Source organism: Mus caroli, chromosome 13 (assembly GCF_900094665.2).
Source record: "Mus caroli chromosome 13, CAROLI_EIJ_v1.1, whole genome shotgun sequence".
In the NCBI taxonomy this organism is placed as follows: Eukaryota; Metazoa; Chordata; class Mammalia; order Rodentia; family Muridae; genus Mus; species Mus caroli.
In genome coordinates this window covers 66,574,767-66,596,432 of record NC_034582.1, presented here as the reverse complement: position 1 = coordinate 66,596,432, position 21,666 = coordinate 66,574,767, and positions in this window count along the sequence as shown.

Here is a 21,666-nt window from a genome sequence, read left to right as displayed (position 1 = left end):
ACCATTTATTTTCTTAAGAATATTTTATGCTAAAACGGGATGGGCTGTCACATCACTGACAGCGTTATTAAAAGCATTTTGCTGCTCTGTAAGATAGGAACCAGCAACTCACCATTTCCTCTTCCTTCTCATCAGGCCTCCTCCATCAGAGCATGGAACCTCTCCTGATATTTCTTCTCCCCTCTTCCTGGATGGGTAATGGCACCCAGGAGAGTAGGTACCCTGAGGACTTTCCAGAGGCCCTATATGTCTCAGTAGGTGGTCTCACACAAAGGGATCAGCCAAGAGCTTAGAATCAAGTGGGCCAGGGGTCCACCTCCTGGGATTCTCTGTCTAAGTCTTGCTGTTCAGGAGCTACAGGGAAGAAGCCCAGGCATTGAGTCAGCAGATGCTGGTACAGAATTGGGCCATTAGTATTTTAATCCCTTCAAAGATTATTCATTAAAAATATACAAGGTCCTTCTTCTCAGTAGGCTAAGAAAACTGTAACCTACCAATGAAGACTTGCTCATTTTCTTTTCCTTTGTACAGCAGAGAGAGGCTGCACTTGGATTCACTGTTATGTTTTCAATGGCCCACTATGGTACCTGCTGAGTTGCCCAACAATGAAAATGCCGTGTGTCCTTGCATTTCCTTCCCCTCTCTGCTCAGTAGTTCTGCCTGTTATCATCATACCTTTAATGGCCCCAAAGTCAAACATGACTTGCACGCATGCGTGCTTATTATGGTGCTGCAAGTTCTATGCAATGGAGTTTCCTATCCTGTCAGAGTGGCATGCTGCGTCATGGCCAGCTTCCATCCGAGCAGATGATTTCTCTTCAAGATTGTCAAGAGGATCAAGAGTGTTGCTGATGGATTTTGTCAGCAGGGGGGGAGCTGATTTGACCACACTGCTCTTTGGAGGGTGCTATTTTAAGACTGCAGCAGAGGTCCCTTCTTTTCAGAGGGTGGACCTTCCACTGCAGCAGACAGAGATGGACAGCCAACTGTGTCAGAAAAAAAAAATGATTCCAGTAGGAACAGGTCAGCTGCAGAAGGCTTTCACTAGAAATGTCAGTCACTCCAGGAAATGTTGGGAGATATTTGCCAGTGAGAGTATTTCTGCTTGGGCCCTGGATTGTTTGATGTTCTAGACTTCTTTTGGTAGCTTCTGGTTCTAGAACTATGAATTAGTACAGTAAAGACTCATGAGTTGTTTTGTGTTCTTTTGATCTTCATTTCCAAATAATTCAAGTGTGAATATGTGTTTGTACAGATATAGCTGTGTGCATGACATGTGGGTACATGCACATGCCTGGTTGTGTATGAGGGTGTGTGTGTATGTGTGTGTCTGTATGTCCTGTGTGTGTTTGTGGCTGCTGTGTGTGTGTATGTATGTGCCTGGTGGGTGTTTGTGCATGCTCTGTGTGTGTATGTATGTGTGCTTGGTATGTGTGCATATGTCTGTGCTTGGTGTGTGTGTGTGTGCTTGGTGTGTGTATGTATGTGCCTGGTAGGTGTTTGTGCATGCTATGTGTGTATGTATGTATGTATGTATGTATGTATGTATGTATGTTTGGTGTGTGTGTGTGTGTGTGCGTGTATGTGTGTGTGTGTGGTGTGTGTCTGGTATGTTTGTCTCTGTATGCACATGTATATGTTGAAGTCTGGCCTGGTGTGTGCTTTGCCTCAAGCCTTTTGCTTTTTGGCTGTCATCCTCACTCAGCTATGTATGTCTCCATCATGAACGCAGAACCTAAGAATGCCACCAGCCAGATTATAGTCCCCTGTGGTGCTTCAGTACAAACCTAGAACAAGTACTCAACCCCAGCCCCATTTACAAATGACAGTTGCTGAGTGGGATTGAGAAAAATAGAAATCAGAAGTAAAAACACGAGAAACTTTGCAGTTGTGAGGCAGGAGGCTGAGGAACCTGGCCCTCAAACGTTCCCTTTCTCCTACTGATCATGAGCAGACCTGCTCACCTGGGGGCTCTTATCTACTCTTAGAGTCATTAACTCAGTTTGCAGCTAAGAAAGTGGATCACCGTGTTTCTGAGAAGGTAATGCATATGGGGATTCCCACTTTGCTGATCAGGGAGACTGGGTCCAGAGGAAACAGCCTTAGCCTTCTCCAAAGCTTGACTTCCTCGTGCCTAGCTCAACAGATCCATCAGCTTCAATATATTCTTTTTCAGATGCTCAGCTTTCATGCCATGATGCCATCCACTAGGCCTGAGGCCTGACCCACTTGGTGGTCTTCACTGGCCTTGGGATTGTGCCAGGAAAGCCCCTGATGTGTGCTTCTAGGCACCACGCTTCCCAGGGTTACTAGCCTACTCATGCTTTTGTTCTCCTAATACTGAGTCTCTTTGCCCTTCCCATTGGGCAGATTTTGGCAAGACAGTCTTGTGCCCTTTAAATGTAAACATCAGGATTCATAGCTCTACCCAAAGGCTGTTGAAACTCATTTTGCTAATAGCAGCTGCTTAGTTTCTGGGATTATGCCAGGCTTTGGGCATTGAAGATATTCAACATATTCTCATTTGCATCAGTCTGAGTCACATGCTACCTAGAAGACAGCAGCCACCCAGAGGTGGGGGGTGGCTTTCTGTGATGAGCCCGTAGTAGGGCAATGGGTCCTGTGGTAAGGACTTGCTGCTATGGGGTCACTCTTCTTTTATATCTCCCAGAGACCGGAGTCAGCATGGCACAGATGCTCATCACAGTCCTCTGTTATACGGATGCATTCATGTCTAGCATGTTACCCAGCCGCATGTGGTGGTGTAGGTGGTCACACGGGGAGGGAGTGAACTACGGAAGAAACTAGTTTGCAAGTTACAAGATGACCAGCATCATAGTGAGCCGCTGCACCAGTGCATGAGTGAAACCCATGTGGCATTAACAAATTAGTGGCTTCCCACTCCGGACAGATCCCTGCTGTGGCGTTTGTCTTTTACACCTCCCATTGGCTGTGCACATGAGCAGTGTTCCCACTTAACACACCTCCTTCCTGTAGCACTTTGCTTCCTGGGCCTCTCACAAGAGCATTCTAAGGAAAATTCCCTGATTTTAAAATGTGAGCATTAAGCCCCTGGAGATGAGAGTATCTGATGCCATTCTAGGTCACAGTTCTTCATTTCCTGGCAGAGGTGGCACCCTCTACTGGAATGTCCCAAGAGCCTTCTGGCTTCTTTTCCTAGTGGGGAAACAAAATCACTCGATTAGCCCGTTGCCTTTTGGTCTTGGCGCACCCTGAGAACATTAGCCATTCCAGAGCCTGCCAGTCCCCCCTATCCAGGCTTGGGAGAGAGATATCCTGGGGGAAGCAAAATGTGAAAGAGCCTTCCTGTGGGTTGCCAGGGGGTCATTTCTTATGTGTTTCAGATGAAATATTCGAAAATAAGAACAACTAGGAACTATGTGCTTCCAAGTTTGGTTTCAAATCCCCACCCCCACCCCCAGGCTTATAGCCATGGATGCAAAGAGTTAGTGTTTCTATACTTCAGGATACAGGCAGGGCCTTGTAGGAATCTTATTTAATTATGTGCAATATTAATGTTATATTGATTATGTTATTGCCTGTAAATCCAGTTGCTTAATAAAGCTGCAGGCATTTTGCAATAAAGTTTCATTTGCAGTCAATTAAAGGGTGTCAAGGGGCAAGGAGCTATGTGAGGGGGTGTTGACATGAAGAGAAAGGTCCGAGGACCAAGAGGGAGAGGAGCCGCAGAGAATGGGTTGTTTGTGCAGCCGTAGGAATGTGCATATGGGAACACACACACTTGGGTACGTAGAAGGGAGCAGTCCCTCTGCTCTTATTTTTAGCACAGAGGTTTACAAAGGGCCGTCGGTACCTTCGCCTCTAATGCTGCACCAGGGCAGCATCTGCAGTGGGCAGGATGATGTCTGATTTAAAAAGTAGAAGGGAAATGATAACTGCCAATATTGAGAGCACGTGGGGGCAGGAACAAAGCATAGTTCTGTCGCTAGTCATGTTTGCATCCAAGTCAAAGGAAATGCCACCACCCTTTGACAATCACATCTGCCACCAATATCAGGCCACATGTGGTCCCTCTTTTATCTCCCCCACCAAAATCTCATTGTCCTGTTTTAGCATCTGATGCTGGATTCAGGTCATCGTGAAGAGAGGGGATTTACTCATTTCTGTCTTGCCATTCAGGGTGCGCCTAAGGTGTGGGTTCTAATAACCGAACGTGAAATCCATATTAATGTTTTATAAGTGACACTTGGACAGCAGACCACGGGAAATAAAATAGGTGTTCTATAATTCAGAGAGATAACTGACCTTTTCCATCAGTGGATGTCATAGGAAAGCCATATAGTTGTGCTTAACCTTTCCTGCTGCTGGGCAAGTAGACCCACCAGAGAGGCTTTAGCTTTTCTAGGTGAGTGACCACTCACCTGCAAGGCTGAACGCCTGGTCTCTAGGTCAGTGTGCTGTGTTACTGCAAGGGACACTGCAGTGACAAGACATCTAATCATCACAGGGAATATCAAAGGGACCATGTTTGGCATCACTAAGATACTATGACCCCAGTGGCAGCTCTTGTCAGTGCCAAACAATTTTAAACCACCTAGTAAAATCTCATATATCTTCCACAGTACTGCATGGAATTCCGAGGATCCACTTTATAGTCTCATGGTTTATCCTGGCTGTCAGCTTGATTGAGTTGGGAGTGGTCCAGAAGACGGATGCAGGCCCACTTGAAGGCTTTGCCAAGCAGAACAGCTCCAGGGTCTCTGATCTGGTCGGTGTTTTAGATCACTGATGGAGTTAAAAGTTTAATGATCTATTGGGAGATGGTTAGATACCAAGGAAAGAAGAGCTTGTCAGGAGGAAGTGGTCATTCTGGGTGTGTAGTTGAGGGACATTCCTTGCCATGGTCAGTGCTTGTCTTGCCTCTACCTGTGTCACATTGTGTCTTCCTTTCCAGCAGTGATGAATGGAACCCTCTGAAACTGTGAGCCAAACTTTAACTGTCTTCCCTTTAACATACTGTTCTTAAGTCTTTGCTCACAGATGCTGTGTTGTATTGGTGGGTCAGGGAGCTTGATCTCTGACTTCATGTGTTGCAAGCTTGTCCACTGCAGCCTTTATGTGTGTGTGGGAGCCATCACCCAGAACTCTGTGGGGCCTCCTAAGCTAACGTCATTGATGTAAGGAAATCCTCACTTTTCTTGGTGTCTGCTTCACCACTGTTAATATATGCCACAGAATTTACAAGATAATGTTGCCTCTGGCTGAAACAAATCCTGTCCCCCCACAGGCTACTGACATTTTGACTCTTGTCTTCTACTCACTGTGAGGCAGCCAGGCCACTGGAAAGCTTGTCTTTCTGCCTTAGCTCTTGTATGGCAGTAGATCGGCTTGCCCCCTGCTGTCAGGCCAGCCCAGAGTGGCAAGATTTGTCCACATGATCATTTCATTTACTGAGATAACTCATCTGTGAGGTCCAGTTTGCCCCCACAGACTTGTCCCATTGGTAATAAAAACAGAGATGAAAAGCATTATCTTGATACGTGATTGGAGAGAATGAGACAAAAATGTTTCAAAAATTGTACAGGGATGTAGGCTTAGTTTTTTAAAACCTACTTTTGTTTGTTTGGTTGGTTTTTCAAGACAGGGTTTCTCTGTGTAGCCCTGGCTATCCTGGAACTCACTCTGTAGACCAGGCTGGCCTTGAACTCAGAAAGCTGCCTGCCTCTGCCTCCTGAGTTCTGGGATTAAAGGTAAGCACCACCACGCCTGGCTTAAAACTTACTTTAATAAGGGTTTTCAAATGCTTCAGTCACCCCCCCCCCTTCTATCCCACTGTCCAAAGGCAGGGGAGAAAAGATGGTAAATAGGACAAGGGGATGTGGACCTGTTTAGAAGTAGTTCTTTGAGGTGATTCCTATCTTTGTTTGTCAGGATTCAGCAGTTCAGTTTAATAGTGTCAGGATACCAAACAGAAATCAGCAGAAGTGGCATGATCTAGCACAAATACCAGTCCTCTGCCGAATTGGCACAGGTCAGCAGGAGGGACAAGGATTAGCCAGGACTGGACACTAGAAGCTCTCTGTCAAGTCTCTCAATGAAGTGAAGATCAGTGAAGTGAAGACAGGAGATCAGTGAAGTGTTGCAAAGCTAGCTATGCAAGTGCACTGTCGCTGTCCATTGTGTCTTATTTATGCTCTCTCCAAACATCATGTGCCCTCCCATGGTTCTTGCCCCAGCAAAAAATTACATGAGTCTGCATCACATGACATACCCAGAAACTTCCACCTCACAGGATGACATTTTTCTGAGCAGGGTTTTGGGAAGACTTGGAATGAAGTTTGAGACTAAGGAGAGACTAGAGCTAAAGAAACTTCTAGAGCTCCAAAGGCTCAGGTGAAAGAGTTTTCTGAGAGGTGTTTGCTTCCCCCACAGTTACCATACTGTGATCACATGCGACAAAGATGCACCATGTTCAACAACCTCTTAAGAAATGGAAGAAAATTCGATGGAGCTGAGTGTGATTCATGGTCACACCGATGGTGACCAAGAAATGGTTCCACCTGGTCTTAGCTTCCTACAAAGGGGGAAATTTAAATCCTGAAGATACTGCCCCATGCCCAAAGATACCATATCTCCTCCAGAAGAGAAGACACCACAGTGCCTCCCTCCGTCTTCATGGCCTATCGCTCAAATCCATGCTTCTGCTTTGATTCCAGTGACTCAGTAATGATGAGATGCTGTGTGTTTCCTGACAGCTAGGCGGGAGGATCTGGACCATTTCCATCACAGGGAGATGATAAATGTTACAAACAGTGGTTATGCCACAAATGTGCTTCCAACTGGCAATGGTGTGGACTGATCACATCTGTGACTAACTCCAGAGCTCGGGGATGTGGACTTGAAGCCATACTTCCGTTTACCACATATGATGTGAGAGTCCTCAGAGAGCATGGGAAAGCTGTGGATCTTGTTTTCTGATAAAGAGTGAGATGTTGCTCAGTTCGGCTGCTTTAGACTGGTGTGAATGTCTAACATTTTAAAAAATTGATTAATTAACATATTCACTTTACATTCCACTCATGCCACTCCTAGTCATCCCCTCCTACAATCCTTCCCCGTCTCTAGTCCCCTTCTCCTCTGAGCTGCTGAGGATCATCCTATGTATCCCCCCCACCCCTGGCACATCAAGTCTCTGCAAGTCTAGGTTCTTCCTCTCCCAATGAGGCCAGACAAGGCAATCCAGCCAGAAGAACATATCCCACATACAGACAACAGCTTTTGGGACAGCCCTCATTCTAGTTATTTGAGACCCACATGAAAACAAAGCTGCATGTTTGCTACAAATGTGCCAGGAGGTCTAGGTCCAGAACATGTATGTCCTTTGGTTGATGGTTCAGTCTCTGAGAGCACCAGGGGTCCAGGTTAGTTGATCCTGTTGGTCTTCCGATGGAGTTCCTATTCCCTTAGGGCCTGCAATCCTTCCATATTCTTATTCTTCCATAAGAGTCCCTCAGCTCCATCCATTGTTTGACTGTGTTTGCATCTGTTTTTGAGTCATTTTGTGGGTGGACCCTTTAAGAGATGTCTAATATTTCTTAATGGCTAAAAAAAAGCCCAAAGGTTTACAATTTTTAAAAGTGACTGTGTGATAACTTGGGTAATAGTTTTCTTTCTTTTTTTTTTTTTCTTAAACTTAATGAAACTAGCTCTTTCTGAGGTCTAGATTTATATCTTACAAAATGACATGATTAGCGTGTGTGTGTGCATGTGTGTGTGTGTGTATGCATGTGTATAATGGTTTGTGTGTGTATGTATATGTGTGTGCATGCACACTTGTGTATGTATGTCTGTGTGTGGTGTGAGTGTATGTGGTGTGTGTATATATGTATGTGTGTTTTTGAGTGGTGAGTGTATCAGGTGTGCATGTATGTGTAAGTGCAATCTGTGTATGTGCAATATATATGTGCATTTGTCTGCAGTATGAGTGTATGTGGTGTGTCTGTGTGAGTGTATGCAGTGTGTGTGTGCATGTATGTCTGTGTGAGTGTATGCAGTGTGTGTGTGTGTGTGTGTGTGTGTGTGAGTTTATCCAGTGTGTGTATGTACATGTGCACATGAATATATACCTGAATGGTCATTGACTGAGCTGCCTCTGTGGGTTTTCAGGTAATTAAATAGTGAAGAATTCAATATCTAAGAGCCCTCAGTAACCACACCCACTGTACCTAAGCAGAGTAAGGCCCAGAGACTCACATCATGAGAATTAACAGTCAACCACCAACTGTGTGTCCTCATGAGGAAGAGGAACCAAGGCCCCCTGTGTCCTTATCCACCCATAGTAGGAACTATAACAGAGGCAAGGTGTGCACTGTCTCAATCACTCAACTTTAGACATTAGGCCAGTTTCCCACAATAAGGCTTCTCATGACACTCTTGATGAGAACTTCAACTCCAGCAATGGCTCAGCAGTTAAGAGCACTTGCTGCTCCTTCAGAGAACCCAGGTTCAGTTCCCAGCACTCACATGGCATTTCACAATCATCTGTAACTCCACATTCTAGGGGGTCTCATACCTCTTCTGAGGCCTGCATCATGCACATGGTGCTAACACAAGCACACAGACAATACACTGTACAGATGAAATAAATATTTATAGAATATTTAGAAACCCTCCAGCTTCCATTAACCAATGTTCTGACTATGAAATGCATTTTCAGAATGAGGCAGCATGGTCATGTGTTTGCTCCCATCTATTCAGTATTGGATTAGGCAACCTTCATATTGTCACTATGGACAACTATGCCTGAGGACTTCTTAAGGATAACTCCCATTTTTAAAATGTAACATGTTTGGTGTTTGATCTTAGTAGTCAATTTAATTGAATCTGGGATCAGACAAGAGATGTACCTTTGAATGGGTCTGTGGAGACATTTTTAGAAAGGATTATTTAAGATACGAAGTTCCCTACACCCATATGGTAAGCATTTTCTGGAAACCCAGATGGAAAGCGGTCTCAGGAGTGAACAATACTGCTCTTCACCTGCCACCTTCATGCCTTGCTGGTGAGTGCATCTACATAGTCACCATCATGGTGCTGACCTCCTCCTCTGACATAGAGCTCATTCCCCATCCCTTCCACAAGGACTGAAGCTCTCAGAGAGAAGAAAGACAGACCTACAGTGTATAGTGTGGGGCTTTGCCTGCTCACATCATGGGGCACTTGTAAGAGAGAGAGACAGAGACAGATACAGAGACAGACACAGAGACACAGACAAACAGAGAGTTAGAGACAGAAGATAGAAACACAGAGACAAAAAGAGAGACACAGAGGCAGAGACAGAGAGACATAGACACAGAGACATAGAGAGACACAGAGGTACACATAGACATAGAGTGACACAGAGTCAGAGACTGAGAGACAGAGACACAGAGATACAGAGATATAGATACAGAGACATAGAGAGACACAGAGGTACACATAGACATACAGAGTGACATAGTCACAGAGACTGAGAGACAGAGACATAGAGATACAGACAGAGACACAGAGGCAGATGGACACAGAAAGACAGAGACAGAGAGACAGATGGACACTGAAAGACAGACAGAGAGGCATACACAAACCTACAGAACAGCACAGAGACAGAATAGGAAGTGGAGCCTGGTTAAGAAATCCTTAAGGACTGCCTTCTAGAGGCCCAATATCTCCATCCAAGCCACCTCTCCAAGGCTCCATAACTTCCTACGACAGCACCATGAGAAGGAAAGCACCTGGTGGGGGCAACTCATAAGACAACCCTCCCTAGGACTTCAGTTTTATGAGCACTGAAACCATCTTCCATAAGGCATCAGGAGGGACTCCCATGCTCATGTCCTGGATCCCAGAAATATCATATTTATGGTTGTTCAGAATGGGGTGATCAGAAGCCCCTGTCCAGAGTATGAGAGTGAGCACCACTGCCAGGGGGACAGGGCAAGACAAAGAAGGTATTGTCTGTTGTCTCCTATTATCTGCCACCCAACCTCCTGTCCCCTCTGTATTCTTGGAGTCTGGTTTAAGTAAACACATCGGGAACTCTTTGCAAGAGTTGAGTACTATAAGCATGCTTACATCTGGAAAGCCTGCCATCCTCCCTGCAGATGCTTGTGGAGCACGGAGGCACACTTATGAGCATTGGTCCACCCAACAGGGGCCACTGCTTGTGCTTTACTTCAGTGAGCACACACAGGTCACACACCTTGCACTTTGGTGCTTCACTCTTAGCCAATGGCCAGAGCAAACCAAGAACAGCTCACCTTCCAGATACACTAAGCAGCCAGTCCCTCACATCTCTATGACAAGGCCAGGCCCTGCCTTGCTGTGGGGGTCCTTTGTTTGTCCTTTAGACGGGGATTGGTCACATAACTTCTCTTTTCTGTCTTCTTCCGTCCCTTTGTTTCCTCTGCTAGCTCAGCCTATGGTGTCTCCACATCTCACTCTAGTGACTGGTAAAAGCAGCATCCACCCGGGCTAACCTTGTCTATTTAAAGTGTTGTCAGAAGGTCTACTCCCTCAAGTCTCTTTTCTCCTATCCTTACTCCCAGGACTAATTTCCCCTTCCCCTCCCAACTTCCCTCAGGCAACCTATAGACCCAGTGGCATGCTCTCCTTCCCCCTCCCCATTATCCTCTCCCCTTCTACCTCTTCTCTCACTCCATGCAGCTTCTCTGTGGCATTTGTCACAACAGACCTCCCTTGTGCTCATAAAAGAGAAACTAGTCCAGCAGTGGGGTTAGTGTCTATGGTTTTAGCCTCTCTAGTGACTGGGGTGAGTTGGCTCTAGGGTTTACTGTTGTATCATTACGCCTCATCATCAGTTGCCTTTTTCTTGTTCTACCTTTCTGGAATGTTCAAGGACACCTGCTCAGGCCTCCTTGCTCACTCCTTGCACAAGCTCACTCAATTAGAGGATCCTGAATATCAACAATGATGACCCTTGATGGAGACCTTGTAGCCTGGGACTCTTCCCTGGCCTCATGTCCCCACCTGGCTCACAAATGGGCTTTTCCAGCCTGGTAATAACATGGGGAGAAGTGATTTCCCTCATCAGATCTGTACCATGCTATCTTGCCCTTGAAAATGAGCAGAGAGGACACCTTGCTTTCAATTGTGATGGTCTAATCTACCCACATTCTGCCAATATACACATTATTGAAGAGCCAGGAACTCTTCCTACAGAGTTGATGCTGGGTGGTTCAGGAAGCTGGGGTGGAGGTTGGGAGAATTAGACACTGTAAGTCCCATGACTGTGAGCTGCCAGCAGTTGTCTCTTAAAGGAAATGGCACATATTTCACCATGAGACTTATCTGCTCTTTAAATGAAAGAGGAATCAGCCTTTAACTGAAACCATCGGCCTGAGCCATGACAGTCTTTTATTCATTACACACAGCATAGCCCCATGTCAAAGCGCTGTAATGGGATGGCATTGCTGCTGAGCCCTGAGGGGATGAGCGGATCAGTAGGTTGAGACCTTCGTGGATGTGATTGGGGCCTCGGAGTGACAAAAGGGTCTGTCTGGCTCTTCAGTGATATACCCAGATGCTAGCCAACTAAGAACCATGAGAAACATCTCATCAGACATAGCTGGTAAAGTACTGAGACCTCAGCTCCAGAGATGTGCAATACAGACATTGCTCTTAGTGCAAGTGCTGCTTCTGAGTAGGGCTTGAAGTGACAGCGGTCCTGAGATATCCTTAGTAACTCAGTTCCCAGGCAGATGAATAGTTTCTACACACTTCGTCTCTGGGAGGCAGATACCATTAAGTCCCATGTTGCAGGAGAGGAACTGAAATGTGGAGGAGCTGGGCAGCTCTTGCTAGACAGGATTTTCTGACAGCACTCTGGGGAGAAGCAAAGGACATGAGCCGTCAAGATCATGCACAGGTACGACTCCATGCTTGGGGCCCCAAGTCATCAAAGGGCTCACACACATGGCTCCAATCTCAGGGTGTCAGGCTGTGAAGATAGAGCACTACCGAATCTTACTCTGATGTCCTTGCATCTCACTTCAGCAGCTGACTAGCAAAGCCATACCACACTTGGACAGCGCTCCATGTTCAGGTGTGAAAGCCACCATGAGTATGTTCAAATATGGCTCTAAGTTCATGGCAGAGCAGGCAGTGAGCACCACACACCTGGCAGAAGCCCGTGCTTAGGCTGATGTGCTGTCTGGCTAATAATTTCAAGTTCCTTTCTTCCTGGACTGCCTGGACAGCTCCTGCCTGCCTTCCTGTGTTATTAACAGAAAACACTTGGCTTCACTTTTCCCCAGGACTGGTGAGAATTAATACAGAGAGTTGAAAGGTGCCTTTGGGGTAAAGCAGCCTGAGTGGGAGAAATCAGGCCTCCTGAGCTCAGATGGACTTGCATGTCCTGTGGACATGCCCAAGGCTGTTTCTGTCTGGCTTTCATGGTGAGTTATGTTATCCGGATCCAGGCAAGGGAAGGAGATGGCACGAGAAGTTAAAAGGAGTGAAGGGGAAAATTGATTTTTCAATCGAAAGTGTCGTTGCATTGATAACAGACTGCCCCAAGATTATAAAGCTCCCTACGTCCGTGTCCACCGCAGTCACCCAGAATTCACTTAGCTCTTTCTTTTCTTCCTAATGAAAAGATCAGGATTAATAGCTAGCTAAACAAATTTATGTGGGATTGGGTTCTCTGTAGCTCTGCATGAGTAATTGTTGCAGTTTATCATTGTGGTCTTGTTAGAGACAAATGTAAAGGGAGTAAGAAGCTAGCTGAGACCTGGCTCAGAGCAGAGCAGTGAGGGTCACAGACCCAGTCTTTATGCAACCATGCCTGAGCAGCAGCCTCCTGCTCTTAGAGAGAGGCAGCATGGTCACTCCATGTCTCTGTCTTCTTACCCTGCAGTCTTTTATGCTGGGGCTTGCTTATGGGTTGAAGGAGGGCTGCAGATTTGGTGCAGCCATGTTTCCTTGGCAACCACTTTACTGTGATTTTGATATCTTTTGGAAGATGATGTGGGTCAGAGGGAGATGTTGCCTTCCCTTGTTTCTGTAGCAAGCTGGCTTCACATTTCAGTGACTTGGAGAAAGAAACCTTTTATTTCTGGAGCTTGGAATTGAACCCAGGGTGTCCTGAACACCAGAAAATGCAAGTGCGTGACCACTGAGCTTCCGTCCCAAATCCCTTCATAGTTTTAATTTTGAGACAGTGTCCCTAAGCTGTGTATTTTATTTTGATACAAGATCTCATAGTATAAGGTAGCCCAATAGGGACTTACTATTTCGTCCAGGCTGGCCCCAACCCCAACTTCCAAGTGCTGGGATTACAGGTGTATATTACCATGGTCCAAGGTGGCTCCTTAATAGCAGGGTTGACAGACCTGTGCCACTAGGCAAAGCTGAGCTCTCTCTTCTACATTGCATAGTGAGGCCAGATTTGACAGGGAGCCTCTCACTTTTTCAGCCTTCAAAGTATAGTCTTCCTATCTTCAGATATGTGTGTGAAGAGAGCCCAGGTAGGCTCCAGTGTTCAGAAGCCTTCCTCCAGTGTTGGGATCTATTAAGACAATGCTATTGTCCTGATCTCTGAATTGGGCCTCCCCCCCTCCCCCTGAGAACCGGTGCCACCGACACACCGTTCTGAGAACAAGCACAGAATGTTCCAGCCCTAAGTCAGCGCCAGATGTCCTGACCACACCCTGATACCACCAAGTTCCTGCTTCCCCGTGTAGCTGCCAAAAGAAAAATTTCCACTGCCCCACCCCTCCTGCTGAGAAGTATTTGTACTTCCCCATTTACTTGTGCATTTCTACTGCCCCACCCCTCCTGCTGAAAAGTACTTCCCCTTTTGCTTGTGCATTTAAGCCTTGAGCCTTTCTCGATACAGTGAGACCTTGATGCTACTCAGACTGCTTCCGTGTGTCGTTCATTGCACAAGGTTCTCGTCTCTCTCTACCCCCCATTTGGTTCTTAGGAGAAGGTCCCCTCGAGACCCTCGAATAACTGGGCCTGCTGGATGGGTCACTCCAGGGCTCTTACCACATTTCAACTTGATGATTACCTTTTCCTTCCTGAAAAAAAAATATTAATCTAGCTAGACCTAGCCTTGATAAAACTTATTTCTGAAAATAATATTATTTATTTACTTTCATACATTGATACACATATGAACTCACAGAGACTGCGGCAGCAGGCACAAGACCGGCAGAGGTTCAAGCCAGACAGAGTCCCATCACTGACAAGGGAAGTGCAGATGGCTGCGTCCTTTCTGATGAGGGCAGCAATCATGATGGACTTACATCCATGGTAGGATGCTTATGTTTATCTCAGTTGTCCCTTTAAAGGTCCCATCTCCAAATGTTTTCACACTCTGCAGTATCAGGGTCACAGTTTTAGAACACACACTCTGAGGAACTTGACAGAGATAGATTTGGAAAGGCCTGAAGGTCCCTCTGCTCATGGAGGGTCTCACCACTGACTTGGGCCATCAAATCTCCAACAGTAGCCCTTGGGGTGAGGTCTCTGTTCTCATACTAAGAGCATGATCTTTTTATCTCCTGTGTTACATTTCAGTTGCTCTTGCTATATTAAACATTTGCTTTTACCACTGAAGGACTGACTTTATGGACATAATTTATAAAGTTTTTGGTATCTGTGCCTGTACTGTAAATGACCTTGGGTCATTTTAGGACTAGACGTGACATATACTGCAGCAAACATGTGTGTCCATATCAGCTTTAGGCTTACTGTTTTGAGTTTCATTTGGAGTCAAGTTTATGGCTTTTCTTTGTAAACTATGACCGGCCATGCTTGGATCACCACTGCTTTACAGGGACTGTAGGGCTTTCAGAAAACCCCACCTAGCCTTCCTCAGCTCCCACATGCAGCCACTCTGAGTATGAGCTGGCAGAGATGAGGGATAGGGGTGCTGGACATTGGAAAGTCTGACTGTCTGTCTGTCTTTTTGCAACCTGTCCTTTTCCAAATCATAGGTTGGTCTAAGCACCAAGAAATAGTTTGAGGGGTAGGCATTTAAAGAGTCAGTGGGTTTCAGTGTGGTACTTTCCAGATGAGAAGTCTGAAGAAGCAGTCATGTCTCTTCACCCAAGAGCAGATGTTAAGAAAAAAAACGACCTACAAGGCAAACCAGGATGATCTGTTACAGGCTGGAAATGGATAGTTTATAAGGAAGGAAGCCTTATTTGATTAGTGCCCTGAAGTCTGACTCAAGAGTTGCACCTAACACCGGCCAGGTGGCCATATGTAGAAAGTAAAGGGGGGAAATATGAAGAGAAGTGTGTAAGTGAGGGTTAGAGCAGATTTTTACAACAAATATAGTCATTTACCAATCTAACCACATCTCAAAGGTCTTCCCTCCTCACTGTAGGACCGGGGATTAATCAACCTAGGCCTTTAGGGAACACCTTTAAGCACATCAGGGCGCCTTACCACACAGTAAGTCTCCTGGAACTTTTTAACTTGGCTACCCAGTCTTCAGAGTTCTGAGAAATGAGTCTTTGCTGACAACTCTTTTCAGCACCTGAATTGTTTGATTATAGTTAGACAAGGCACAGGATATCATCTATAGATTTACTCTTCCTTTTCTCTACAAGTGAGGTGGGCGTGGGTAAGAAAAACATCTTACTGTAGTGGGACACTCATAAGGAAACTACACTGTGGGTGTAACAGAGGGCATGGAGACCATGAGAGCTTGGAATAGCCTTCTTTATTACACCTAACCTAAAACTTCTCTAACATCAGATTTATTAAAATATAAACCCCAAACAACCCCAACTGAAGGGTCTGAGCCCTGGGCCTTCCTGCATCCTTCTTTGCAGCCCTCTCCGTGAAGCTCTCTGGCATTGAACTTCAGATCTATCCATCACGTGTCAAAATAAACGCAGCCTCCCGGTTACGGAATACCTTCTCATCCCTCATGCCCACAGACTTCACAGCCATGCCTACCTTTAGTCTGCACCAGAAGAAAGGAGCTGTGATCTCAACGTTGCTAGCTTTTATTTACCTTATCTGTAATATAATTAATAGATGACTGCTTGGAGATCAAGGTGCTTTGAAAGGGAATGAGACAGCCTTGTATGAAACTTGCTCTTTTGAGTCCGTCCAGGCCCCTATCAAAGTCTGCCTGATAATTTCATGTAAATCCTGGTGTTCCCAACCAGACTCTTTTAACCTGAGCATACCATCCTTAACACACTACATTTCAAAGACAGTGAAAGGCTGGTCTAATGTGTTACAGAATTACATTAAAATCGTCCAGCAGAAAATCACACTGATTTCTGAAAATTAATATGAATCCTCATTTTCCTGTTATTCTCCCAGATCTTCCCAATCTCTCAAAAGGGCTGGAAGTAGAAAACAGGTTCCCAGTGTCAAACCATCTCGTTTCCTGTGCATAGAGCTTGGCCTGAGATTTTTGGATTCTGAACCTGTCGGGACACCCTCTGTGATGACATTAGATGCCAACATTCACCCTCGAGACCACAATCTATCAGTTCACACTCTTTCTCTGGTGTGTGCCCAGACATAACTGTGCATACTTTCTCTGATAATCAGTTGTCATTTTGGCCCATCTCCTACCATTAAAAAGAGAGCTCACTCGGGGATGGAAATGGTTCATTTGGGAAAATGCTCACTATGAAAGCCTGAGTACCTTAAGTTTCGATTGCCCGGAGCCACATAAAATGAACAAACAACAGCTGGGCATGCTATGCAGACACATGGCTCAAAAATAAATGCTTGCCACGTAAACATGAACACCCAAATAACAACAAAAAAAAGACAAACAAACAAAAAACAAAACCCCAAAACCCAAAAACCAAAAAACAATCAGGCAGGAAGGGTGGTTAGCCCTCTTCACATGGTTTGGTTTCTGGGTTTTAGTATAGACTCGGCAGCTACAGTCATGATGCCTTGCTGGATAACAAGAAAGACCTGGCAATGATGGTCATGGTACCTCTCTGGCTGATGGTATAAGCTGGACAGTTATTGGCATGGTGCTTTACTGTTTAATGGTGTAGCCTTGGCAGTGATGGGCATGATGCCTCTCGTTGCTTGAATAAAATCCCACTAACTTACTTGCAGACTTAAGTTAATCCACCCACAAGGATACTGCTTCTCGAGATGGCCACATTAATAAATCCAGGGATTGAGATGCGGCCATTCCTGTGGGGAGACAATAGTCAGCTCTCACAGCTGCTAAGCCCTTGGAGTAATTCTCTAGCTCCCCAAGGACTTCTTTAGAACGTGAGGTGACTTCTTCCTGTTATTTAGCCTCTAGGGTCCTAGAAGGAATTCTTGCCCATGTCCAAATCTATTCTGTGGTGCTTAGGTACATACACTGTGACTTTTGTGCAAGAGAAGCTCAGGGAACCAGCTGTGGAGCTACAGGATTGGAAGGGGGAGAGCTGGCACTTAGCCTAGAGACTTCTGATAATTATTTTGCTCCTAGAATTTCAGATTTGAGGGAAGCCTTCAAACTTGCTCATTTTACATCACCTTTCCCTAGATTGAGTCACTACATGAGACCTGTCAGGTAACCCTAGGCACCATAGTGTAGCAGGAGCTGATGTTTTTGTAAATGTGCAAATGTATGAGTGTATGCACATATGGGTCCATATACTGGCTAGTTCTGTGTGTCACTAGACACAAGCTGGAGTTATCACAGAGAAAGGAACCTCCCTTGAGGAAATGCCTCCATGAGATCCAGCTGTAAGTCTCAATTTGTGATCAAGGGTGGGTGGTGCCATTTCTGGGCTAGTAGTCTTGGGTGCTATAAGAAAGCAAGCTGAGCAAACCAGGGGAAACAAGCCAATCTCATCCTTCCATGGCCTCTGATTCAGCTCCTGACTCCAAGTTCCTATTCTTTGTGAGTTCCTGTCCTGACTTCCTTTGAAGCAATGTGAAAGTGTAAGCCGAATAAACCCTTTCCTCTACAACCTGCTTCTTGGTCATGATGTTTTGTGCAGGAATAGAACCTCTGGCTAAGAAAGTCCATTGGTGCCCACAGATACATGCACACAAATGTTCTTGGTGTCCTGGAAATGTTTGCCTCCTGTGCACTGGCCTAAAGTTTGAATGGTGGAGTTTTTCGTGTCCTCATTATTCCTCATTTCTCTCCCTCCTTTGGTCTGTCACTTTTGAAACCACTCTGGACACTTGTTTGAATATAGACCACACATCCTGTGCCCTGGTGGGTCTCTGATGCTTTCTGGACCCTATTGTTGTCTGTGTAGATTAACCTTTTGAGATACAAGGTGGGGCAACATGGATGCCATCTAGGTCCTACTGAAGGGAGAACTTCAGTGGAGAAGGAGCTGATCTGTAGAGCAAGGTTCTCAATGGAGAGGTAGGACCTGAGACATTTTTTTCCTCCATTCAGTTCTTGTCATTATTTATTTACTGAATGTCTGGGGCTTGCTGGAACTTGGGAGTAATCTCTACTCCCCAGTCTGCATCAAGGTTCTAGTTTTCCTTGGGAAGAAGAAGTTCCTAAAGTTCAGCTACTTTGGGGAGGGAGTCTGTTGAGCAGGAAGAACTGAAGAAAGAAAGGAAGACAAGGAATAGCAGCAAGTCTGTGGCAGTCAATAGTGTTACCTGGACCAAAGCTATTCTGACATCCAGGTTGAGTGTCTGTGGGTCCTGTTGGACAAAGGCCTACAGGACTGGAAGCAAGAAATCAAAGAACAAAGAAGGAAACAGTAGCACACTTGGCTCTATCTACCCCACAGGGGAGCGAGAATGTGAAGAGGTACAATGGTGGAGGGACCATTGCAGGAAGGCCTGTAATGTAGGGGTACTGTGGGTTTAAGAGTTCTTTCTTAGGGGTTATGAGAGGACAGCTGCTCTGGGGACTATGAGGGCATTACTTGGGAGAATGGTATGTAGGGGACTGATTTCATTCATTATGTCTGTATTTCCTCTATACTGAGGTCCTTAGAGCCCAGTTGAGTATAATTTCTGGAAGTTTCCTGTTCAATGGGTAGCTGGTGGCATCTGAAAGCCTTTCTTTCACACAAGGGATTAAAACTACAAAGGAAGAGTTTGTCCAAATTGTTTTCACACTGATGCCTCTCAGTAGTAATATCTTGCAAGATTCCTAGAGCTGCTGTAATGTGAGGATCAGCCAGCTTCACTCCCCGCATTAGAGTCTGAAATGAGGAACTTCTCTACTCTCAAAAATCCTCCAGCCAATCTTTCTGAGAGCTCTTTGTACCAGCATTATCACAGACACAGGGTCAGCCGTGGGTATCCCCATCCCTTGAGATCCAGGTCCTCCTTAGGTAACTCGGGACCAGGACCATCCAGACCCTGGAAGAGTAGAGATAACAGCATGGAAGAGGACACTGATGATTTCAAGTTATTGATCAAAGTCTTCATCACTGTAGATCTCCTATCCCTGTGTTGTGAAGCATGCTTACTCATTCTGCACCACTTGCATGAGCAGACAGACCACGGATCTTCCCTGCACCTGGTTGTCCATTATTCACAGCCATTAACAAAGATCAACAGGTTACAAGGAAGAGATGAATGGAGAGTAACTTGACTGGAATTCTCAGCAGTCTCTGTGCAGACTTTGGAGTGCCCATTTGGGGCAGGGGAACACTTTGAGCCTACAGATCCTGGGTGCTCCTCACATGGCAAAGTAGAGCCTGGGAGTGAAGGAAGAGGAAACTCCTGGTGCTGGGCAGAACAGGAATCTATGGAAAACATGTCTCCAAGGGAAGGAGGAATGTTGATATTTGATTTGTTCTGTGCAAAAATGTAGGCATCTTCATAAATATGAGTGACATTCTCTAAGTCCAGCTCCTTAGCTTGTTGCAGAGAAAGGCTTGGGGACAGACATGAGTTTCTTTGTCACTTAACAAATACTTGTCATAGGGCTCAGAATCCTGTGAAAGAGTATAAAGAGTCTGAAGATTGGAGGGTGGTTCTGTCCTGGAGCACGTTCAGAATGTCTCTAGTGTACTCTGCTGGTTTGAGACAAGCTGGACAAGGTGACATTCAAGCTTCTCTGCTGGGTCAGCCCACGAACACCCCATTTTAGGGGACATCATACATGGACAGGGCTGATGAATCATCCTAGAGGCTGGACACTACACTCCAGGGACCTTTTTCATAGCACCCCTGGTCATAGTTTTTCTTTCTATAGCTAGGCTGTCAATTTCCTTTCTCTACAGAGTTTGATACCCAAGCACCTACTGGGACTTCTGGCATGTTATGTTCACTAATATTGAACTGTCTCCCCACAATGATGTTTTGCTGTTAAAACTGAGGGCCTTATTTTGGGGCACTGCAAAACCACCTGATGCCCAGTTTCAGGACCCAGGATTAAGATTCATCTGTGAAATTGATGGCTTTCTTCAGTTTGTGCCATAGCCTCCACATTGGAGACTTGTGGAATTCCTTCCTGGATTCTTACAAGGGTGGATAATAGCCCAAGGCTGCTGAATGCAGTTCTCATCCTAGTGTGCCAGTGGATTGTGATCCGAACTCACTGGGTGTTCTGTTTGATGTCCAACTAGGAGAAAAAGAAATTCTTGTAGCACAAACACCCCAGTATGCTGCAAGCATGGTCACCATCTTCCAGCATAATCCGCCTAAGTCATACTTATTTTTTTCCAATGGCACGATTCCTTCTCGGATGTGGCCAGAGGCTGTGGCCAGGGACATCTTCCCACACTGCTTGTGAAGCTCATTGGTTTACCTTCCTGATCTGCCTTCAGAGGCCCAGATGACCTCAGGATGCAACTCAGAGTCTTTGTCTAGGTACAAAGTTGAGGGGGAAATGTCCAGAAAAATACATGTTAGGTGGGATATGGAGAGGCTGGGAGACATCAGGGGCCCTCCAGACAGCACTAAAACCCTGCAGGGCTCCACGATGGAATTCGGGATTTGGATCTTCTCAGAAGGAAATCCTTCATGAATAATGGGCACCATTAGAGGCTGATGTTACTGGTATCCCAGAGCACACCAACCCACAGCCATCCTGTAGACAGGAGTTGCCTAACCAGTCACCCAGAAACAAAGGCTTGGTGTGCTCTTTCATCTTCCTTCCAAACTTCCTTAGGTCCTGAGTATAAACCAAGAAATAATTTGAATCATTCTTATTGCTTCACTCCTAATCTCAAGAAGCCCCTGGGGTGTTTAGGGCACAAAAAGGGGCCAAGCAGGAACAGGAATCCTGCCTTTATCTTATCTATCCTCACAAGAAAAGGTGCAAGTGCTCTCCCTACTCACCAACGGTGTCCCTGAGTGACTATGTGAGCAACCATATGTGTTTTCAGTGGCTATCAGCTCACTTACTCATCTGTTAGAACAGTCAATCATTCATCTGTTGATCACACCTCATCAGGAGGCCCTTGGGTACAAAGCAAGCTACCTGATTTCTTCTTAGTAACATAGGAAAAAGAACCCAGCATCAGTCTTCAAGGTCTACAGGTCCTTTGCTCAACTGGGCTGTGGCCTGGGACCATCCTGGATAAACCCTCTCTATGCTCACTTCCCTAGTGGCATAAGACAAGGGTCATATGAGATGACACCTGACCCTTCTGCACTGCACTGTCTGTTACTCACACTGAGAAGCAGTGATCAGAGGCTCCAGACAACTGAAAGCTTGTGGGTGTTATATCCACCAGAGTCTGGAAGCTTTGCAGAAGC